This window comes from Lepisma saccharinum, chromosome 23 (genome assembly GCF_977018435.1).
Source record: "Lepisma saccharinum chromosome 23, izLepSacc3.1, whole genome shotgun sequence".
Taxonomy (NCBI): domain Eukaryota; kingdom Metazoa; phylum Arthropoda; class Insecta; order Zygentoma; family Lepismatidae; genus Lepisma; species Lepisma saccharinum.
This window is the reverse complement of record NC_139251.1, coordinates 48,211,207-48,231,204: the sequence shown is the minus strand read 5'-3', so window position 1 is coordinate 48,231,204 and position 19,998 is coordinate 48,211,207. Positions and strand designations below refer to the sequence as shown.

Below are 19,998 nucleotides of genomic sequence, written 5' to 3'. Positions count from 1 at the left end.
TATTTTCTTGCCGAAGGGATAGTTAATAAGCGACACTGTTTTCGCGTGCTTCTCACCCTCCGCTAGGATAAGCTGGAAGACTGGAAGTTGCTACTCAGCAGCCTTTTTGACAAACTGAATGGTTTCCAGTGGAGACTGGCACCAACGGAGACTGACATTTCTATTTCTACCTTACCACTCCATCACCTTCAACCTTCTGGTCGCTGCAAATGTTGAAAAGTTGCAACAAATTGTAATATTCACTTCACGAATTTTATTAACACAAGAATACTATCTATGATTTGGGTGTGTGTTTGTGTGTGAACCAGAGGGGGTGAGGAGAATTGAGGATGCATTAAAGATTACCCACAATCTGTTGCTTCCCCAGTTCCAAGGTCACCATATATCACTGTAAAGTGTCAATTCAGCTAGTTATTCCTCTTGAGACTTGTTCCTTTTTTGTTATGACTTTTGTAAAACTGGCTGGAACATTTCACATATCTCTTATCAATCATTATGTGGCATTAAGAGGCACGATTTAAATACATTTTACTTTTCAAATACCTGTAAGGGGGATCTCAGACCATAACAACAAGTGACAGGTAACAATCGACAGTGAGGGTTCACAGTCAAGTGACAAACAACAATCAACACGACCCCCTTCAGTACATAAGAACATATTCGCTGGACATCCGCCAAAATCAGACCCTGGCGACATGATACACTTTATTGAGAAAACTACCCAGTACGAACAACATGCAAGGGAGAAGCATGATATTCCCGGTCCGCACACTAACCCATCTCCCGAAATTGTGGGAAGTATCAATGGATATGTTCAGACGGCGAATCATTATATACCCAATTTCTAAATTATTTCTCCATCAGTATTACATATTTGTGTTCCTACATCCAAGGAACATAAGCGGCTTTCAGTGGTAAGGTGTACATTGTATTACAACGCACATATTCCCACTACATGTTGCTCCCTGATGGAGCAAAATGCAGATTGCAGTACTTCAACTTTACTTCTTTTCTTTATTAATCGTTTCCCATCTCATGGCACTGCCTGAAGACTGTACAGTACGTGCGCAGAAACAATATTAATTACAGAATTTAGTAAAGCAACTATCATCATTTCTTGATTCATTTGTTTCATTTTACTTCACGTTTGTGCCACTTTTGGCTAATTTGCGAAGATGGTGATGATATGATGGAATTGATGAATTACCACTCACAAACATACATGCTACGGCCGGAATTTGAACCGGGACTTCCGCTGTCGCAGTCCGAAACTACCAAAGTGCACTATAACTTTTATACACTGTGTATTTATTTCATACAATATTTCATTTCCTCTTCTTTTTGCAGATTGACTGGAAAGAATATTTAGATGCAATGTTTAAGGAAATGAATATTAACATCAACATAAGAGAGCGAGGGGTTATTGTCAGGAACTACCAATACTTTCTTCATCTTCCTCAGATGCTTAGCAATTACAGCACACTTACAATACGTTAGTATCTGTTGAATTTTGTTTAGTTTTGGTTGGCATGTAAATATATTTTAATTATCTTTGTAAAGAATAATAACTACACTTTTGTTATAAATAATTAAAGGATTACTGCGGTGATAGATCATATGAACGTGTTTTGATAAACAAGTAACTGAAAATATTTTTACGTTATTGATCGTGGAGCAGCAGACAGTGTTAATAGTCTACAGTGATTTTAATTCATGTGTGAGTGAGTAGTGGAAATTCCTCAAACATGTTGCAAATGTGTATTATATTTTCGTTTGAAATGAAAAACCACTTACCTTCTCCTTGCATTTTAATTCAATGTGCGAACGAGAATAAATTTCATACGTAGGTTTTTGGACATATTGGAAACAAAAATGTTAATTTTAGATTACGTAAAAATAATATCATATGCATTAGAGCAAATAATTTTTCTAAAATCACAATAATCATTGTCAAGGATCAATCTGTATATTAATTAAATAAATATGCTGTAAATGTTAAAAGTACAACTGTTTTAGTCCATCTCAGATGATAATAAGTCATGATTGAAATTTATATTTGTTTCTGTCACCCCCGAGGCGCTTATGTTTACAATATGTATGTTTTCTCACGTTCGTTTTCTACGCTACATCCGACATATGGGAGGAATATTTTCTTTAAGCCAGTACAAAACTAAACGCAATTACATCTATCTACACGTACTTAGTTTGTGAATTCATAATAGTACTTAGCTATATTTTAATAGTAAGTATCTCGTTCAGGCCATTGGTTAACGTTTTATTAGATTCCCTTCATTTGAAGCTATCAAACGTAAGAGCATAGTAAACACTTTCTGAAATTTTACTTTATTTAAAGGGATTAAACTGTATATAGCACATTCCCACTCACCTTGCTACCGATTTATACACGATTTATACACAACGAATGACAACAATTTCATTATCGAGATAAGGAAACCCAAAGCCTATTCTAACCATGACTACAGTTAAAGAAAACAATCTTAAACTAATGTTCACAATATACTACCACTCCAACATTGGGAAGATGTGATGTAACTTCTGAACATGAAATCTTTGACGAGGAAGAAAATACCGTTTCCGATAATGATACAGAAAAAATATATTAAAAACAAATAGCATTGAAGATCCACCTGCATAAAATGCCATTACATTAGTAATTTTGTTAAGGATGATTTGTCCCTACGAACGGAATCATTAGTGGACTGCGGAAATTTACTCGTCGCATTCTGAGCTATTGCAAGTTGTTAGAGAAACTGTAGACTATTTATGGTAACAGATTTATTTTGAATGAGAAGTGGCAAAGTGAAAAGATAACACAAGATTCATAATGGTTATGAATATGTATCTTCAGCAAATTTACTTGGTCGGACCAGGTATAGATAAAACTGCCACTCGCGTATTTTAAATATAGGCCACTGCTCTAACAAACCCTGTGAGTGTCTCTTCGTTAATTTCTTCATATTATCACTCATCCTCATCGAAACAAAAAATATGCAAATCAGTCAATGAATCTAACAAGCGGATAGAGGAGAAATTGTGCAATACAAAATGTAAACATCTTATGCAGAAACATGACATTAAGCATTATTCAGTTAACAGAATATTGGAATAATAAATCAAACAAATACATTATTTCTAACCCACCATAACTAGCGGGGGTTTCAGAAATAAATGAGGGGTTATAAAAAAGTATTTCAAGTAAAGTATTGAACTTACGTATATAAAACCAGTCCACAAAGATCAAGGAACACAAATAGTCTCTTTCTTTTTTTCTTTGGACACCTACAAATGTTCAATGTTTGCACTTCGATAGTCTAGTTCTTGCCACACTTGCATCAATATGAGCCTCTCCATAATGTCTATCGCTGCGATGATACGCACGCTCCCTTAGGTAGGAATATGAATTCTCCGCTTAACAAACTGTTTCCGTTCCTCGTTCATTGTGGAATGGTTTCCTTAACCTAAGTTCAATGGTTTACTTATAATAAATTTTTCTAACCCATCAATTATTTCTTAATCACCTGGTATTTTCACGTCTTGTCCAAACTGATAGAACAACACAACCATAGTGCATATTGCAGTATAGAAATAAAACCAATATATGGGAAACGAAATAATGAACAGTATGATATGTGAATGGTGTCCTGCCAAATATGTAATTTACTTCAAAGAAGAAAAAACAATTAAATTAGTAGGTTAAATTAGTAAACTTAAACGCCTTCACAAGAATGAATTCCTCAGGACATTTTATGGTAGAAAAATTATTTCCTGAACAGAGATACTACACTAATTTATTGAAATTAAATGACGACCACTTCTATGAATAACTCAGTAAAACAAATTATCTCTTGAGTAAATTGCATGTAAAATAACCAGACACTATATGGCTGGGTGACAAAATGAATATTGCCAAAAGGCTTCCAGCTGAAGTCTCGCATAAAATAATATCAAGCGGGAACGGTTACATGATATCATACTTTGTCTCATTGTCAGCCCTTCCAGTTGTTGGAAAACAATTCTGTTAGTTGATAACTTTATCCTAGTTGAAGTGGTTAACTTGGAAAACCCAACATTTTCTTGTATTCTAAAACAAATTTCACAAGAAATAAATCCAAGGTACTGATGGGATGGAAGTTATGATAATTTAGAAATAGATACTTTGTATATGATGTTAAGCAGCTTTATGAATGTCAACCAGACAGCTATTTAACAACATGGTTTTAGAGAATAAAAACGAGATTTTAAATTATTTTAAACATTTTTGTGTCCAATGTGGCTGTAGCTTTTGACATCTACTACTAATATACTAGCCAGAAAGAGATACAGATATTTGTTGGTCTCCCATACCAATATAATATTTTTTCACAAGAACAGCTGCTTTCCTCGTACTCATTGATATATTTGCAGGTGAAATTTTGCTACGGAACTGCCAATAATACACAAGAAATATAAAATAACCTTAACGTCCTTTTAAAAACAATAACAATAATGTTTCAAAAAGTAATATACGTAAAACATCTGGTGGACTTCTCACTGTCGTTAAGCCATGTTCTTCAATTTCATTTTCATACATTCTAAATAGTCCAAAAATGTAGTTCGAACTTGGTTTTGTAAAAAAAAACTTGTATAGCACAGTAAGGTACGGATAAAATAGTCTTTTCTGTCTTTAACGTCTCACAACATACTTTTTTTCTTTTCTTAGAAAGACATTTGTGGTTTGCGGTTGTGATGGAGCTTGCGTCACATACCACCAGGTACATGAGATATCGTCAAACTGAATTTATGGAGACACTTTTTTCTGTCAAAAGGGTACATACGAGGTAAGTGTGCGAATATGTGTATAATCGATGGTTATTTCGAACTTATTGGAAGGCAAGGAATTTGGCTCATACGGCCTTGAAGGGGTCCAAAGATTTATGTCCACTGCTAATGATAACATTCATAAAATATTAATCACGAACTTTACTTTTCGTGAATTTGATCTAACTCCTTTTTTGTTATTCAATAAATATTGAATTATTTTTCTATTTGAAACTAAATTCCTTGCCACGGCAGTTGTTTTAATGAAAATTTTGGCGATCTTAACTACACGTAAGCTAGATAATGAATACGTGCTATTACATTTCTATTATTTTAATACCTTTTACCTATTCATGTAATAAATAATAACAATACAATATTAACTAATGTACATATTTAATTAATATTTTTATTTAATTAAATATAATTATTCTATTTATTATTATTATTGCGACAATTCATTGGACCCCTGAAATGTATTTCTAGATACGTACACAGGAATTCGAAAGAAACGCCCTCCCTTACGGTTATGCAACCCAGAATTTTATATCGTCTAGTTTCGCCTGGTAGAGTAGTTCCCGAGAGGAGCAGTGTTTCCAAACCTATAACCGTAGTGCTTCCAACCCCGTATTGGTTGGTTGGTTGTTGATTTCGTGTTTTAAGTCCACAATGCACAGTATGACTAATCGGGACTGGACCTACAGTTTAAAGTGGGATCCGAACCACTTTGTGCCTCCACCGGGACCCCTTGATTACAAGGCGACGACGCTACCACTACGCCATACAAGCCTTTATTGCTTCGTAGAAGACGAAACCTTCACGTAACTTCTTCATTCGTGATTTACATTTGGTTTACAGACTCATATTACAGGACACTCTTTTCCTGTATTGCATGTTTTCTGGAGCATTTATTTTTCCTTCTGTGGAGAAAATTCTGTTATTATTTTACATCTTATTTCTCGCAGCTTCTCTACCATTTATTGGCTAATCGCAACAATGAGGATGAATGATGACTCGATGAAATTGATAAAAGGACAGTCATAAAGGAACCATGGGGAGCTAGATTCATATTTTTATTATTACTAATATATTTCTCTTTTTTTACTTTACTTTTGGCTAGTCGCAACGATGAGGGTTAGTGTATGATAAAATTCATGAAGGAACACTCATAAACAATCATACCCAGGCCGGGACTCGAACCCGGGAATTTCGGCAGCGAGATCAAAAGCCGACGGCTTACCACGCTCGGACACAGCGGCGGCCAATTATTATTAGTGATATTGTCTCAAGTAGTGTATTTTTCCACCATATTCTTTCACACAATCATGAAACGGATGAAAATTAAAATGTTAAAATACCTGCCTACGTTGTTTTTTTTTTAGCTTGCAATATAAAGCCCTACTGCACGAAGCCAAATTGTGGAAATACGAAACAGAACCAAGTTAACATATGTTGGCCGTGGAAAGTGTTAATTGAAAATCTAGAAAAGAGCCATTTAACAGTTGCCTGATTGCTTTTCCATTTGTTGTATGGGAAGAATTGTCTGAAATGTGTGTGTAGTGGCAGGCAAAAGAGAATACAAAGATCGAATAGAGAGGCAACACTGTCATTGTTCTGCACTGCACAGACCACGCGTCTCGTCGAGTGGGCGGGGCACTGTGGGTGCGAGCGAGCTGCTGTTGCTTCTGCAAAAAGAACACTCACAAACAACTGAATGACGCTCCGCTTAAAATCTAGTCAATCGAGAAAGGATTTGTTGAGGAAGTGAATTGAAATATAAACGCCAGAATTTGGTCTAAGCCTATAATGGTTACTAGCAATAAGAGCTGATCAATTTTTACATGTGGAATTCCGTAATGAACGAGGCAACAGGCCGCACTCCACACCTTTAGTCTGGTAACACTAATAAATCATCTCATTATATGCGTTGGGTTAAGCTGATAGTCATGTTTAATATATTACCTTCAAACATAAACAATATCATGGACTCGTTCAGAGGCAGAATTCAATTTTACGCTTTACTTTCCTGAAGATATTGTAGCAATATAATCATTCCGCTCTATTTTCGTATTCTCAATTGAACTAGCCCTATTTTTTCCAGAAGTTGAGCCCCCCCTCCCTTCTCCCACCTTAAAAATTTTTGGGTGAGAGGCTACAAACTATACTAAAACTGAATTACAGACAATACTTTACGACTCAAAGTGACGTGACCTAGAACGTAGTGAAAAATCACTGGTGCAAAATTCAACGTAATCATGATAAAATGAAGGTAGGAAAATGGATGTGCTAGAAAGTTTTACATACATACACACAGTTAGCTCCGTGTAGAAGATATTTCTTCACATTTTTCTCACCTTGGCTTCCTTGAATTCACGAAACTGTAAAGCCATGAACGCGTTAACCCCCTATAATCACGCAGTCCCAGGTTCGATTCCTGGTGGAGACACAACTGCCTAGTGGTCCGGATCCCACTTTCAACTGTAGGTCCCACTTCGGGTAGCCTTTTTGAGCATGAAATGGAATTAAAACAAAATTGGAACACGGTAACCCATCACAACACACGCGCAGAGAGCGTTGAACTTAATGACTGACAACTACATCGAACTTTCAGCGAAGCTGGAATAAGGTCTATTTGCCATGACAAATAGTGTGAATTTTCAGTCTCGTGGTGCTTTCTATACGAAGTGCAAGCAAGTTATCTAAAAAATTCAAATGTGAGGGTGAGTCGAGCTATGTTTCATTCAATAAGACTCTTCACTTCAAACATATTTTGCTCTATAGCTCTCGATTTCGAATGGGCATCTAAGACTGGTTGCTCAGCGGACCGGATTTGGAAAAAATCACGGACTGTCATAGTTCCAATCACACTACAGACATAGCAAAAATTGATCGCCTGAAGATGAGAGAAGAGGTGATCTCTTGATATGTCTCGAAATATATAGATAGAATATATAGTCAATCAAAAAGAAAAACAATGGATAATGTCCAATTAAGTATAGAAACGCTGTTAGAACCGGTGTTCATTCACAGAGCAGAAGGGTTATTTTGACAAAATTCTGTTTCCCGGCTGGCTGCTTCGGAGAAGAGGGCTTTGTGAAGTTGCCGCTTCTTGCCCAAGCGGTAGGCCTGATTCGTTGTTTGGCCACGAGTTCCTTCGTAGGTAAACGCGGCAACAGAGGATCACTGCCATAAAGGTGGTTCCCGCGCCGGCTGAAAGACCGACGGGAAATTAAAGAACCATTGTCACTAACTTCAGACAGACATCTAATCATTTCCTTAGGTTTCGAAGCTGATCCGAAGGGACAACAAATACCAAAAAAACGACATGAATTAAATGATCGATTGGTCCGTCCTTCTGTTGATGGATGGCAATCCATATTAACAATAATAATCGTAAGCTTATCATTAAAGAGTCAACAATCAAAGCTAATACGCATCTATTGATCAGAAATTACTAGAGAGTTAAAGTTGTTTTTGTACCTCTTGTTATTTTAAGTCGCTCTTCTGCCACTTTCGGCTAATGAGGATGAGTGACGATTAGATTAAATTGACACCATGATACCAATACTGAAGCCGTGACTCGAACCCGGAAATTTCGTGGTATCGGAAGTGGACCATTTAACGCGCTTGGCCACCAAAGAGAACCTTCTCTGCGGCCAAGCGCGGTTAGTGATGGACTAACGATCCAGACACCGAATGTTCCGGGTTCGAGTCCCTTCACAATCTAAGACATAACACTTTATCAAAACTTCATTCCCCTCCCCTCCACCTCAAATTTAATACTCAATCTTCCCAACAAAATTTCCATGCCAATTTTAGACTTCCTGTTGATATTGCTCCCTCCAAAAAAGCAATCTAAGACGTAATAGTAATACACAAGAGTTGGGATTCCCTGCCCCCAAAATAATTATCAATCCAGCTACCTGAAAATCCCACTAACTTCATTAATCGCCCACCATAATTTCCCTATCAATCTAAGGCCTAATATGTAAGAGTTGGATATCGCCCCCCCGCCTACAAATTACTATTTGTATAACAGCAATGGCTAATTGATAACGTAATTAAACTTGTTCCCTGTTTACTCAGTCAAATTTCCATTACAGTCTGCGCCATAATGCCCCTCCCCCTGGGCACCACTGATTTAGAACTGTGACAATATGATAGGTGTAATGTAACTAATAGTTAAGTGTTAGGAATGGGTGCATGTGTGCTGCACATTTGAATTTCATGTGAATCATATCTGTCAATAATGTGAATATTAATATTATAGAATATAATATAATGGTGCAGGTGTGTGAAAAAGTAACCATGAGCACCAAGGTATCAATAAAAAATAATTGGAAACATAAGTTGCATATTGAGATGTGTGTAATTAGTTTTGTTCTGGGATGTAGCAAAGAACATCAGTTAAACCGTGCGGGGTTTCAATACTGTGTCCACCCGCCGTTGGATTCAAGCACTGCATCTAGTCGACGAGGCAAGGATTTCACGAGCAGATGTTTGGTCTTCTCCTTAAACTCTCCCAAACATCAAACACGTGAAAATGTTTTCGATTGGGAGACTTCGCTGGCCAATCTACTCTTGAAATTCCTGGGCGCTGATTAAACCAGGTGGTGTTCGCTTTCGATGTATGGACGCTGCTGTTGTCTTGATCGAAAGTCACGTGCGAAATCTCATCTTCAAGGTGTCTCTCTCGCATGCTGGGAAGCGTGTGGTTTTCCAGCACTGCGACGTATTCCTGGAAATTCATTCTCGAGGACACTTCCACCAATCCACCTACTCCAGACGAACTGATCCATCCCCACACCGCCACGGATATCCTGCCACTCCTAGCATGGGTAGAAAAGTTCTCGGGGCCGTAGCGAGTGTTGTTGCGCCTCCAAACATAAACCTGACCATTTTCGTCAGACGAAAATACTTTTTTGTCGCTCAAAATTACGTTCTGCCAAAATTCTTGAGGAGCTGGTAAATATTGTAAAGAAAACTGATCCGTGCTTCGTGATGGAAATGCATCATTGCTTCTTTCTTTGCCGCTCGACGGTGCCGAACTGTTGCAGCATGGCACTCCAGTTTCAACTCTTGGCGAATCTTCGTTGTAGCCATGAAGGGATTGCCCTCGCTCATCTCAATGATGCCTGCATCTTCTTCGCTGGTTGCCTTCCTCGGCCGGCCTTTGTTGGGTCTTCACTTCATTCCTTGGTCCCCTTTTTCCTCGTAACGCCGAATCCAACGCCTGACGCATGAATCGTCCACACCAAGGGTCGTAGCAATCTGTAGTGCAGCAGATCCGCCGCACAAGAACATGCGGACTATCTTCTCTCTTGTAAATTCCGAAAGTAAGGCATGATGAAATGATATCGTAAAGGAACATTCGGAACGAAGGGACATGCTGCACGTGGCACATGCCTCTTGAAAACACCTTATCATTGGTGCATGTAGAGTTTCACGCCCATTCCGGTGCAGAAAGTTTCATTTTATTGGTTCCGTTGCAAGTGGCATGCTCAAGGCATAGATACGAGTAAAACTGCTGCAGGATTTCGAACGAAGCACCCACCGGGGCTCGAATTAAAGCCAAAGCGTGGTGGCAAAAGGCAACCGTGAAGTTACTGCATCTGAGATTTACGTCAAGCAGGGCCTGCGTGGTGTGTGCAAAGAAACTCACGCTTGCTTTAGGAAATAAGGATACTATTGAATCAATGCAATATAAAAGAGTATATACCGTAAAATATACATTATTATTGACTCATGCATTCCCTGAAAAAAATGCATTGTTTTCTCGCACATTTCTGCCCGCAATGGATATAAATGTATAATCTATTAAATTAAGCAGGTGCATGCAGATTTAAAAATATTGATAAGATAATTCAATTGAATTGAATTGAATTGTTGTTTTTTTAAGTCCACTTTGTGCACAGAAAGGCTAATTGGGACTGGACCTACAGTTTATAGTGGGTTCCGAACCACTATGTTCCTCCAGCGGGTATCGAACCCGGGACCCCTTGATTAAAGGTGACGACTCTACGATTGCGCCATAGGGGAGGCCCTAGTCCTCTTACGGTGATAATTCGTTCCGAGCAATAGAAATGCCCTATCAAAACAATTGGGGAATATTATTTTCAATGTGGATATTCTTCGGAAAATATGTTTCTAACAACAGTTTACCTAAATAGTGGGGACTTGGGGTGAGAGAGAGGGACGAAGTTGGAAGAGAGAGAGAGAGAGACAGAGAGGAAAAGCACACAATTTTCTGTTCAGTGCGAACCTTTGGGATTGCTTTTTCCTAGCGCACCAAAAACACAATACGTATAACCCAAATACAACCCAAACCTTCAATGGCAAAATTGTGAGTCAATCACTCAACTGGAATAAAAAGTACGGATTTAAATCTAGGCCAGAAGATAGTTATTGCGCTACCATGTGCCAAAAAAAAATCCACTTTGCCCGCGAGAATTGTCATGCCTGAGTGATATGTAGTTTACGTTAGTTGTGAGAGTTACTTCAATTCCATTGCCTGCCAAGAATAATGATAGCGCTGAAAGCATAAAATACAGAAATGTGCATGTTTGGCGAGCTATGAGAAAAGCAGATCCTTGTGTTTTCTTTTCAAAATTTACTAATTTTATGTCAACTTTTACATATAGCCAATGGCGACAGAGGATGAATGATGCTTCAGAGAAATTGATGAAGATTGAAGAAACAACGAAAAAGAAAAACTCATTATCAGAGGCTAGGACCAAAGAACCCTGGCTACGCAGCATGTTATGATATTTAAGTATATCACGGACTGCTGCTAAATCCATTCCTAGATATTTGTAATGAATGAACCCCCGCCCCCGCTACGAGAAAAATAAAGACTATAGGATGTGAAACATTCACAATGTAATTGCATTGCTTTACATCGCTCTTGGCTGTATTCCAAATGTAGTAAGAGATCAGCGATAAGTTAGATTTTTTTTGTGCCAAGGTATAAGTGTATTTGAGCGCAAGGGCTACCTATTTCATCATTTATAAAGAGTTAACTTCGTCGTTACACTAGCACCAGGCACAAATGCATCAATTTTTATTTCGGTTATTTTACATCACTCTTCTGCCTCTTGAGTTAATCGCGATAATACGGATGAATTATCAATTTATAAAATTGTGACGGGACAAACTCAGTGATACATTCATGCCTGACCAGAGTTCGAATCTGGAACATATGACCTCGCTTCGCTAGAAAGGCTGGCAGAAATGTATCGGAAAAGTGTAGGAGCACCAAGAACCGGTTTCACCCAGCACAGACAATGAAATCATTTACAGCGACTCGCTGTGGCAGTGTTGCTCGTCACCCCCTCCCCTTCACTCGCAGATAGCATAGCCTTCTCAGCACCCACATGCTGATGGAAGAGTGGAACCACAAGCAAAACAACCTGCGCAGACCCACGACTCCTGTGCACCGTACTCCCGCGAGGAGGGGCGGGGGAGAGTGGACCATGCTTCCTTATGGCCCGAACTGAAGGGAAGAAGGGAGATCTGCGCGGGTACTTTTCGTCCAAGGATTTTTTTCGTTGTGGTCGATCTATACTTTTCGTTTCAGGCATATTCCGACTGGAAGGTTTCTGGCACCCCTCCCCCCCTCCTTCCCACCATGGTTAATAAATGAGACCCTTGCACTTTCAAAACCCTTATCGCAAGAAAAAGCTGGCATCAATTTTACACCACCATACAATAAGATTCACACGGGAAACATTTCCTAACATATTTTCTTGATTCGGACTAAGGGCAAATTAAAAATAGTCAAAGAATTAAATTACTGAAAATATGGAAAAGCGCGATACCGAAATCTGTAATGAGTGCGAAGGGAAAATCGAGAAAAGGAAAAAAAAAATTAAGTATAAAAGTATTCGAATAACCAGATTAAGAGAGAAAGTTATCACGGCTCGAACAATGCAAATGGAAAAAAAACGGGAATACGAATTGAAATATACGACAATCCGAAGTAGGCTGAAGGAAGCAAATTTTAATAAACGTGGAAAGAAAACATAATGAAAGGAGCGCTGGTTCGATTCGCGACGGAAGCTCATATTTGTTGTTCGAATCCCACTCTACACTGTATGTCCAGATGCATTTACACTTAAAACAAACTTCGTGGAACTTTTTCCAAATCAGATGTTGCCAAAAATTTAAAAACAAAAAGAATAACTCTGAAGGAAAAATGCCGAAAGCGTTATTGCAAAATGAAAAAAAAAATCTTCACATATTCGTTCGGAAGTGGTAAAAGAATAACAAAAAACTCAAGCATAAATGTTAATAACACTTGTTATTATTACCAGAGAAATTCTCAAAATAAACTTCTTGTCCGTTAAAATCAAATCAAGAGGAAAGCAAGATCTCCACCCGGTCGCGTGAATCTGTAGCTAGATTCAAGAGTTGGAAACACTACGCTTCTCGCGAGCTGCTATTCCTGGCGAAACTAGATGATCTAAAATTCCGGGTTGCATAACCGTAAGGGGGGCGTTTCATTCGATTTCGAGTGTAACTGCTAAGTACACTACTACCTGTGAAGTACTAGTATGTGTGTATATATATAGTAAAGCTATATGAGAGGCTGAAGTTTGTACCCCCCTCAAATGAAAAATGTTCCTGCGCCACTGATTACCTGTATATTGAACTTACATGAAATTCTGTCTCAATTACACTATATGCCTCCTCCAATATTTTGTGGCACGACTCATCATTTCCATTCTTACAGAACCCGTAAGTGCGTCGATATTGTGAAGAAGATGATGCCATCAGCACTGAGCTACGCATATGCTGATGAATCTTACATCAATGACATAAGAATAAAGGTATGGAAAAAAAAGTAAATGCCAGCAATAACAAAATTTGCACAGTATGTATATTTTAGAAATAAGATCTATTGTACTATTTACAAACTTGATAAGATAATTATCGATATTTGTATGAAGCTTTCATTGTTGCATATTTTTAATGTAAATCTCTAGAAAACTTTAAGTCATATCTAGGTACGTACGTAGGAAAAGTAAGACAAATATACCCAGTAAACGATGGAATTGATAACTGAGCAATTACACACGTCGTTTTAGAGTTTTTGGATTCATTACGTGCAGTTCTTGCTGGTTGGAACCTTGGCTCGAGATCAGGCAGTTCTCAAGTACAAAACTGCATATGACTAGCCCGTTGTCGTCACACCTGGGTCCTGGGCACCCGACGGTATATTTGTTTGACCTTCCATGAAGAAATGGTTAGTAGCAATTACGTGACTAGCTCAGAAGTCTCGTAGATCTTTGTTTTCTTCGAGCCAGAAGAGTTCTTACTGCCGTGATGGTGTTCTGTACCAGAAGCAACTATAATTGGGTCCCCAGGATCCAGGTGTGTCGTTACTTTTATGTGAACGCGTGTTTTACAATGACCAAGTTATGTCGAGCATTGTGAACGAAGAAGTTATTCTTGCAACCTTGGATGATACCGTAAAAGGCATTGCTGTTATCAGTTGTATTTATAGTTAATATAAGACTTGTGAAGGTGAATCAGCCACAGAGGAAAGTGTACAGAGAGATGTTAATGAAGGTGAATATGCCAATGCAGAATGCCGGATTTTGTGGTGGTATTGTTTCAGACTGGAAGACACAATAATCAGGAAAAAAATTCAAGTAAATTTGATAGCTGCAACATCAAGAACATATATCTTAAAAATGGCAGAAATGAGGTATTTCCTAGAGAAAATTATAATTTAGACATGTCCAAGGATGATTTTCTTAAATTATATGAAGCATTTACAGCATACAAAAGGGTCACTACTGGCAATACTGACATGTATTACACACCAGATGAATTCAAAGCACAGAGACCCATGTTTGTCATCAACACTTCAAAAAGGAAACAAGTTGTGGTTAATGACAGGACAAACATTAAAATTATCTGTGAATTCCACGATACACTCCCTGATGACACTATATGTAGTGTTATTCTCATAGGTGAAAAATCATATGTTTATGATGTAAGAAATGAGAGAGTCACAGAACAATTCTAGAAGAATTACATTATCTTAATACTAGATATACAAGTTGAGGCTGATGCCCAATTGAACTTAAACCCGAAGTAAATATGTGTGGGTGGGTGGGTGGGTGTGTGTGTATATGGGTGTGTGTGTGTTAATACGTTTGGCGTAGTTTTAGGTGTGGGCAAAAAAAATATCAAGAGGGGCATATTTTTGACAGGTTTATGGACAACAATCTCACAGAAGTGCCTTTTATAAGTGTAGGCAAATCAATCTGAGGGGGGTCATACTTTCTCAGGAAATTCCCGAGGGCATTTTTACAAAAATCTTGGATTAGACGGGGTTCCACACTTGAGCAAAAAGCTCATATATGCATGTTGAGCTTGTTTTAAGTGTAGGCAAATCTGCCTGAGGGGGGTTCATACTTTCTCGAGTTTATAATAGGGCCAATTACACTACATCAAGATCAACCTCAATCTCTGTGTTGGGTTGATTTAAATTTGCAAATGTCCTCCTGTTTGGGGGGAATGATTGTAGCTCATAACTCTCAATATTTTCCATTTTTTTTGTATGTATTTTTATTTAAATATTAATCTCTATGATTGCAGTTGTTGTGGCTCCAGCAAAATCAACTAATTCTTCTTTTTCATTAGTGACCATCAACTCAATGTTATCTATTCTATTATGGCACACAGGAAAATATAATGTTGGGGATGGATTGTAGATGATTGGCTCCATAAATTCAGAATTAGGTTTGAATGTTGCAATCATGCCAGTTTGTTTGTGAGTGCCTATGCCATTTGATTTGGTGATCATACCCTCAGCCACATTACAGTGAATATTCAGAGTCTCTATGGCTAAGAATTTAGGTATATTAATAGCAGTGTGTTTGATGGCTGGTTCAAGTTTTGTGTTGTTCTCAAATCCTAACAGCTCTCCTATAGTACCCAGATCCACTGTTTCTGTAGCAGATACAATCTCTACTCTGTGAGTGACAGAATTTTGAGTTAATACTATACCTCTGGGTAATTGAGCATTTAGAGTAGACAGATTATATTGCCCTGGAGTGATGACAATTTTTTGATCCCCTACTGCAATTGTGTTGTTGTGGTGTGTAATATTAGGGATCAAGTACATGCCATAAAATGCTCTGAGAGCTATTGTTTTGGGATACACTATATCATCATGTAATCTAAGTTTCAATATTGAATTTTGGCTGGTGAGATGGAATACCCCCATGATGTTTTAAATACCACAAGGCCTTTTGAAAATTTTCAATTGATGGTTTATTTATTTGAGACATATATCTAAGAACAGATAAACACAAATGTCCACAATAAACATCTTTGAAGTTTTGAACACGGGCATTATTGTAATAAAGATTAACTGATTTTAAATATTTTACTAAATTTTCAGGTGGAACACCTCCAAATGAATCAAACACAAATGCCTCATCTTTTAAATATTTAAGATAACAAATCCAGTGAGTGCCCTGATGTTTGTACTTATCCAAATTAACAATGCCACACTCTTTGTTGAGTGGTTGCTCTGGCAAAGAATCAGACATGTACACACCTCTAAAATTTTTGATGCCCAGTGGCTTGATTAAAGCTTCAATATCTTGGTTTGTAAGCGGCTCTTGTTTTTTTAAAACTTATTCATGGCTCTCTTAACACCTTTGCCTTGTTTCTCCATGGCAAGGTTATGGCGCTTCAATTCATCTAATTCTGCCCTATTCTTCTTGGCATCTATTACTGTTTTTGCTATGGCAGCTGATCCCCCAGCCAAGCTCCCAACAGCCCCGAGAGCTGCTAAGATGGCAGGGATAGTAAATATGAATCCCCCCACATGTGATTTTTTTCTAGATTGTTGTAATTTTTTTAATTGGGGGGTACTAAGCAACAATTTCATACCATGACCCTTGGCAATACAAGAGCTTTTTTTCTTGCGCTGCTTTTTGGTCAAAAGGCTATCAATAGTTTTAAGAGATTTAAGACCTGCATAAGGTACCTGATACATAACACCCTTGGCCTTCATCCTATGTTTATTATATACATATTCACAGCCCCCACCCCAGTTTTTGTTTGGTGTTCATAGCTATGGTGGTTCCCAATGCTGCTATTCTCTCACTCAAAGAAGCATCTTTGCTTACAAATCTACCAAATGCAGCCTCTTCTAATTTCTTGTCTGCAACATGTCTCCTGTCAAGATCAGAATGTGTGTTGTATGCTATGTCATGGTCTCTACAAGCAGCATCTAGGGGATTAACACCAGGATCACCTCTGTTTAATCTATGGTCCAATTTTGTGCCAGGACCACAATACTGATAGCCTGGAATGTGTAGTTCAAATGGCAGCTTGTTTATAATGTCATTAACCAACCCCCGACCCTCAGAAATATTCCAAAATTTAGGTGGTAGAGTATTAATAATTTTTATAAGATATCCAATCCCCTTAGTGTCATTCACTATAAAATTAGACAATTTTGTGTTTATCATGTCCATAATTCCAACCTTTTCATTGTAAAAATTGTGGTTGCCAGCATTTTCCTCCCCAGCTATCACCAATAACCTATCTACAAGTTTCCTGACATCATCAACCCAGATAAATTCTTTAGGCAGGGTGTAAATTGTTTGATTCCACTGCCAGTCTTGATCTGTGACCATATGGGCTTGATTAAATTGTTGTATTTTGCTCCACTGCTAGACTTGACTCTTTTTTGTGTGGGATCATTGTTCTGGTATAGAGCATCTGATTTTATTAATATTTCTTTGTAATGTTCATAATCTTGATCTGTATAGCTGCCAGGTCTCTTCCTAGTCATCAGTTCCCACAATCCAATTGTGCCAAGATATTTAACAAAACCACCTTTTTCTCCAAGATGAGATTCTGAATATACAATTATATCATCTCCCATAAATGTTACTCTGAAATTGCCAATTCTATGTATGATGCTACCATCACGCTCTGTGTCAGCATATAAGCCAAAGACCTCATCTTTGTTGTCTTTAGGTGTGCTTAAATATTTTTGAGCAAGAAGACCCAATTCAATAGGATCCTGAGTAGCTTCAATTCTTCTAGGAGCAACAGGACTAGGTGTATGAATACTGGAAAGTGGGGTGATTGGATAATCTAATATGTTCCTTGCAGCTACATGTACAAGCTCTGTGATCAAATTTTGATTTTGCTCTGTAACAGTTTTGATATTTTTACCTAATTCACTAATAGCATCAATAATAGGCTGTTCTGTTTGTTTGTGTTGTTCATAAATTCCTCGGTTCTGTGATTTCCATCCCTTAAATCTTTTTACAAGATAATCTCTTAATTTAAGATCATCAATGATTGGCCTTTTCATGGTTATTTATATATGTTTCAATGTCTAGAAAATTGTTGATTTTATTTCTGTATTTGCCACTACTGGGTTTTCTTGTCATATCAATTGTGACAAACCCATAACTGTCCTGGTTCCAGCACCTACTGCAAAACTTGGAAAAATCATTGTAGCTCAAGTCCCCACCTATATATTCATCATGTATGTGTTTGAGGTTGGTATGATCTTGATGAAACACACATATAAAATTGCTGTTGTCTCGGATCAGCTGCTTGGGTATTTTTGAAAAAGTCTGTGCAAGGTAGAAGCAATCAATGTTTTTGTGTCGGCCCTGTGTAAAGAAATTTCTAACCTTGTTTTGATTATCCAGTATAATGTCATCAAACACAACAACAGAATTATCGAGACATTCATGAAGTGGCTTAACATCTGATTCAAAAGTGGCAATATCCAATCCATCATATAGTTTCATCAGCTATTGATATTTTAATTGTTCCAAGCTCTTAGAGAAGATATACAAGTGCCTGTTTTTCCAGTCTAACCAGTTGGGTGCCAATAAAAAATTATCAATCATTAGTGTAGTTTTACCACAAGCCGATGGCCCAACAATAAGACATCTAATATTTTCAGGCAGCAACTTGCCATTTCTCTTAATCTGCTGTTCAGGTTCTGGCAGCCTTTTTATAACATCCCAGGTGCTCATATTATCACTTTGTCTACATCGATCCAGCTGTGTTCTGGAAGTCCTAGCCATTTGACAAATAACTTGTTGCCTTTTCTGCGGATGATTTTTTCTATGAGATATGTGTCAGGCTGTTTAGTTTTGCTGAGTTCTTCTTCATAGAATCGGCCTTTGAGAATTTCTCCTCGGTGGTCTTTTATTATATACGTGTTAAAGGTCCCAGGTTTAATTTGAACCACTGTAAATAATTCAGTGCTCCAGTTTCTTGTAAAGCCTCTTTTGAATAAGTGCTTATATTTGCTGATTCTTACTTGATCACCCACCTTGTATTTGGCCTTTCTTGTTGTTGGCTGGTATCTAGGATAATAAACAGTCCTGATCAATTTTTGCTCATCAGATGGAGTTACTTCAGAGGGTTTCATGTTGATTGTGGAATGGACTGAGTTGTTATATTTATGTAGAAGTTCTGGAAGAATATTAATCCATTTATAATTACCTTGAAGTGTAAATTGTTTATACATAAGATTTTTTAGGGTTTTGTTGAATCTCTCTACAATTGAGGCTTTGAGATCACCGTAACTCGAATAATGTTTTATTGACTGGCTTTTAATAAATTGTTGGAACACAGAATTATAAAATTCTTTGCCATTATCTGTTTGCAAATAGCGCGGTGATCTTCCACTCTGATTGATGATTGTCCTGATGGCTTCTGTAACACATTTTCCAGTCTTGGATTTGAGTGGCACAGCCCAGGCAAATTTTGAAAATGTGTCTATTACAGTGAGTAGATACTTGTAGCCCTTGTTAATTTTGTCTAAGTTTTTCAGCTGTCCACTTGCCATCTCAATCAAGTCGCTCTACCATAAATCATCTATGCCTTTTGTAACTACTGGCAGTCTCTTAAAATTATGTCTGGCTTGTCTGTGTAATTCATCAACAATAATTTCTGTAGACATAATATGAAAACAAGAATATTGCAACTATGGGGTGTTCAGCAGCTGATACTACAGGATTTTCTAAATATAATTTGTCCCCTATTTGTATTTTAAATTCCAGAAAGCCATCATCTTCAGCATAGGCTGTTTCTAATGTATTGGGTCTGTAAAATCCTCTAACTCTACACTGGTGATTTTTGCTTTGTTATCAGCATTTGTTATTGATAAGGTAG

General features: G+C 37.7%; 1 long non-coding RNA gene across 1 annotated transcript; it reads left to right on the top strand.

Moving 5' to 3' along the window:
- Positions 1-1,418: 1,418 nt before the first annotated feature.
- On the top strand, positions 1,419-13,601 carry LOC145977688 (uncharacterized). The gene is made up of 3 exons (XR_014440610.1): positions 1,419-1,492; positions 4,721-4,838; positions 13,550-13,601. It is a non-coding gene; the product is annotated as an uncharacterized LOC145977688 (long non-coding RNA).
- Positions 13,602-19,998: the final 6,397 nt, after the last annotated feature.